We start from the raw sequence: 5422 nt of genomic DNA on the forward strand, positions 1-5422 counted from the left end.
CTGGTTCGACTCTAGATCGAGTACGTTCACATCAGCAAAGCTCAGATCTGATCCGGAACTTGCAAATAATGACTTTCCTCCGATCAGGAATGATGATAGGAGGAGAGAGCTCAAATCCGATGGAAAATGACCAGCAGTCGAAGCTTGATGAACTGATGAGCATGATCGAGGTCCTGAGAAGAGAGAATTGGGAGCTGGAATGGAGCGTCGAGAAGCTCCGGTCATTCCACAGCCACCTCCAGCAGGGGAGAAAGTTTTGCAGTCCAATGTCATTCATCAAAATGATTAAGAAGGAGACAATCACATGGATCTTCGTCGTGAGGAGATCGTGCCAAGTGATTTACCGCTAAATGTTCATCAAATGGAAGATCGAGAGGGATCTATCTATTTGGATCCGCATCGCGAGTGGATCATGCGAGAAGAAGCCGCAACGTTTGATCCTAATCAAGGAAGATTGAGGCATGAGGAAGCCATGGAGTTTGGTCATCATAGAGCTACATCACCGTGGCAGAGGGAGTTCATGGAGGAAAGATCGCTTGATCCACCCTACCGACCTTTAATGGCTATGTATGATTACAAGAGTTCAGAGGGGGGGATCTGAAGATCAGAAGATTCCCTCGCGATTTTTAAGGGAAAATGAAGTCCTTCGTTCATTAGCACGAACGGTTGCCTCTCCATTCACTGACGAGATCTTAAACGCTTCGAATTCGAGGAAATTTTCCATGCCAATATTCATTCTGTTTGACAGAAAGACTGATCCAACCGATCACATTTACCACATTCAGCTTAAAATGGCTCTGAACACAGAGAATGATCCTCTGATGTGTAAGTGCTTCCCTACAAGTTTGGTAGGGTCAGGGCTCAATTAGTTCAAGAATTTGGCCCAAGGCTCAATTGCTAGCTTTCAAGATTTGTGTGACAAGTTCATAAGCCAGTATTACAGGAATAAGCACCCGGCCAAAGATGTTTCAACCCTCTTTACAATGAAGCAGCACGAAGATGAGAAGCTCCAAGCTTTCCTCACCAGGTTCAACCTTGTCAAGAGCATGGTAATGGAGTGTCATCCATCCACGACGGTTCAAGCATTCAAGTTAGCCATGAACCAAGGGACACCATTTTACACAAGCCTGGTGGTGAATACACCGAAGACCATGGATGAACTGAATGAAAGAGCTGACAGATTCATACGCCTGAAAGAAGAGGAGGCAGCTAATGCACAAAAGACATCGATTATATAAATAGAGGACAAGTCAAAGGCCAAGATCCAGCAGAAGTAAGCTCTGGCGCAACGTTAAACTTCCTGGAAGACAGAAAAGAGGCCAAGGGAAGAAGAACTGGTCATACCACTCAAGGTCACCTTGACTAGGTTGTTCCAAGAAAATAAAGATAAGTTTCGCTCTCCCTTACCAATAAGACAACCTCTCGAATAGAGGGATCAGTCCAAACATTGTGTTTTTCATAGTGATTTCAGTCACCTAACTAATGAATGCAGGAACCTAAGGAGGCAAGTGAAGATGCTGATATCCAGGGGGAGTTCACTGGATATGTCCAAGGGCCACCAATGGAGCAAAACCGACTGGCTGAACAGGTTAAAAAAAATTAGAAGTCGAGCCATAACGCCCAACTCGTTCGAATTATAAATGCAATTCATGGCTGACCTGAACAATCCAAAGAGTCAGAAGAGTTACTTCAAACGCGTCTCCGCCAAGCCTAGATGAAGAGGATAATAGGCAGTATAAACACCTTGCACCAACAGAATGCCTCAATACATATAAAGTTTTACGAAACAGACTTATTGCGAGTTCAGATTCCTCACGAAGATCCTTTGGTCATTAGTTTGATAGTGGTAGATTGCCTAGTGCAGAGGGTGCTGATTGACTCAGGAAGTAGTGCGAACGTCATGCCACGGGTCATGTTCAATCGGCTCGAGATCAAGCCTGAGGAACTTAAACCTACTGGAAATCCGTTGTTAAGATTCGATGGAAAGCGAGTAGAACTGATCGGCATGGTGCTTGTCCGAGCTGCCGAGAGGGAACTAGTTGAAAGCTTTGTGGTAGTTGAGATCCATTCGTCCGACAATCTATTGATAGGGAGAGGCTAGATACATAGAGTCTAGGGGGTCCCATCGACCTGCAACAGGTAATGAGGTGTTTGACCCCGGATGGGAATAAGGTAACTAATATCCATGGGGACCAGGTTGCAGCCAAAGAATGTTACTCGGTAACCCTGAAAGCCGCTAGGAAGGGAAGAGCTCCCGTTTGCACTGCTAGCCCGAGATAACAATTACAGGAACCTCCCCCCAACACGAACGGGGAGGAGGAGCCTCTGGCATTGACCGAGGAACCTCTGGTTGAAGTGCAAATTGATCATTTGAGGGCAGACCAAACCACACGAGTAGGCTTAGGGCTTGCTGAGGAAGAAAAATGCCAATTAGTTGATTTCCTTTCTTAGAACGCGGATGTATTCGCTTGGAGCCATTCGAACATGCCAGGGATTGACCCCTTTATCTCTTGTCACTCCCTTAACGTGGATCCGAACGTCAAACTTGTACGGCAGAAGCAGAGGAGGTTCGCCCCGAAGCACAACCAAATTATTGCCAATGAGATTGATAGGTTGTTAGAAGCTGGGTTCATTAGAGAGGTTCAATATCTGTCCTGGCTATCAAACGTAGTTGTTGTGTAGAAGAAGAATGGGAAGTGGAGAGTTTGCATTGACTTCACCAACCTAACAAAGCTTACCCGAAGGATAGTTTTCCACTTCTAAAGATTGATCAGATGGTGGATGCTACAACTGGGTACGAACGACTAACCTTTCTGGATGCCTATTTAGGCTACAATCAAATCCCTATGGATCCGAACGATTAGGAAAAGACATCTTTTGTTACTGAATGAGGGATCTACTATTACAAGGTCATGTCATTCGGATTGAAGAATGCTGGAGCCACGTACCAAAGGTTGGTTAGCAAGATTTTGAAGAATCAAATGAATAAGACTGTAGAGGCTTATATCGATGATATGGTGGTAAAAAACAGAAAGAAGCACCACTATTTGCAACACTTGCAAGAGGTGTTCGAAGTACTGAGGAGGTACGGAATGAAGTTGAACCCGACTAAGTGCTTGTTCGGTGTGGGTTCCGGGCAATTCCTTGGCCACGTGTTCAATAACAGAGGGATTGAAGTTAGCTTAATGATCGGTATAACAATTATACATCAACCTTTGCAATTGCACAAATCATTGTGAAATAGGGCTATTGGTCGGGTAAGTTGAACCATTAGGACTGCTAGTTTATGGCAACTAAGGTTTTTAAATTCGGTGTAAATAGAGGTTTGTTGGTTTGTCACTAAACTTAGGAATTTAAAATGCATAAAACAATGACTTGTAAGAACTTTAAAGAAAAGAAATTCAGAAATAGAGGACTAGGGAAATGAATCCACTCCAACCCTTTACCATGCTAGAAAAAGACTAAATTGGGGATAAACAATATATATAATGGTCAAGAATTATATAGCAACCTATGGTTACCATATAATCGTCAAGAAGTTCATTAAATCAAAAACAAGAATGATCCATCAAAAGTTCATATAATTGAACTACCTAAACTAGGGTGTAGTATCAAGCACACTCTTTTAAGCAAAAGATCATCAAGCCCTTAATCAAATGGTAAAGCACATGAAGTTAGGAATCAAGCATAAACCATCAAAGGGGTTACCTAAGCAATGGACTATCAAGGCTCTCTATCAACATGCCATTAAAACCATTCCACAACCTTATTTCCATTGTCACCATGAAAATGCAAGCATTATGATTAAGATAAGAAATCATCTAAGCAAGATAATTGACTTAAAACAATCATTAATATACATTAGAATCCATTACAACAAGTAATATGCTCTAGATTATGGAAAGACCAAAACTATACATCATTATCCCCAAAATAGAAATTAATCTAGAACATGCTTACAAAGGAAGGCTTCATCACCTCCCTAGATAAAGGTTTAGTTACCCAAAGGAACAAGGAATGAAGGAGAAGAAGCATATCCACCCTCCATTTTCGTGCTCAAGCAAGCTAGCACTCCAAAACCTCCAAAAACACTACTTTCTCTCTCTAAAACTTAGCTAAAATTTGAGATGCATGATAAGTCATGCTTTGCCCCTTCTTATCCACCCAAAATCTACTCTCTATCCCCCCAATCCTGAGCTCCAACCACCCTAGATGAATTAGAACCACAAAAATTGCATAGGAGACCAAAATCAGCTTGAAATCTGGAGCAGGTAAGATGTCATCTGCAGATCCGCGGGCGCCCGCAGGCTTTCATGGCTCGAGGGAAGCTACTAGCATAAACGGCGGGCGCCTGCGGGAGCTCGGCGGGCGCCTACGGGAGCTCGGCGGGGGCCCGCGAACCTGTGGCGGGGCCCCACGAAACAAAGCGGTGAGTTGTGGATTTGGCGGGCGCCCGCGGAGACTTACAACTGTGACACTTCAGCAAAACTTCTCGTGCCACTTAAAGCCAGTCTGTTGCCTCGATTTCCATTATAATCATTATGCCCCGAACTCCACACAAAGAACGACTAAAAAGGCTCAATCCAAAAGATGGCTCCCAGCAACAGCGTACCTCCTGTAACAAGAGATTATCAAAACCGCTTTTATAACCATATTCGGGGAAACTGACCTGAAAGAAGACAAAAATACAAAAATAAAGTTAAACTATACATTAAACTCCACTAATGGACTTAACTAATGCAACTAAGGGCGCTTGAATATGTAATATTTAGCGCTTATCACCCGGCCCAAGCGGAGGCTCTACTAAAAAATGCAGAACCAAGAACAGTCAAGGAAGTGTAAGCTTTCACCGGACGTATAGTGGCACTAAGTCGATTCATTTCAAGTTGTCAAATCGATGCAAACCCTTTTTTGATATAATAAAGAGTTACGAAAAATAATCTTGGGGGGATGAGCAAAGGCAAGCATTGACCAAATTGAAAGAGTATATGTGAAACCCATCAGTCTTAACTGCCCCAAAACCAAGTGAAAAGTTTTTCCTGTACCTTGGAATCTTTAGCATTGCAACAAATGCCGTTCTGATACGATGTGAAGAGGGTAAGCAGTACGCAGTGTTTTATGTTAGTAAAATAATGTCCGAGCCGGAGAAAAGGTACTCAAAGGCTGAATGCGTGATCTTATCTTTGGTGAATGCAAATAGGAAGCTCAGGCACTCCTTCGAATCCCATCATATAGTCGTTCTGACCACTTTTCCCATAAGTGTGATTCTGCATAAGCCAGATTTGTCTGGGAGAATGATAAAGTGGGCAATAGAGCTAAGCTCTTTTGACATAACGTATGAACCCCGAATGGCCATCAAAGGACAAGCGGTGGCTGATTTCATATTGGAGTGTGATGTAGCTGACCCAGAAGAAAATCCTGG

The sequence above is a fragment of the Cornus florida genome, unplaced genomic scaffold (assembly GCF_030987335.1).
Source record: "Cornus florida cultivar Cherokee Brave unplaced genomic scaffold, ASM3098733v1 CherokeeBrave_3.0.0_Hap2_Chr03, whole genome shotgun sequence".
NCBI lineage: Eukaryota > Viridiplantae > Streptophyta > Magnoliopsida > Cornales > Cornaceae > Cornus > Cornus florida.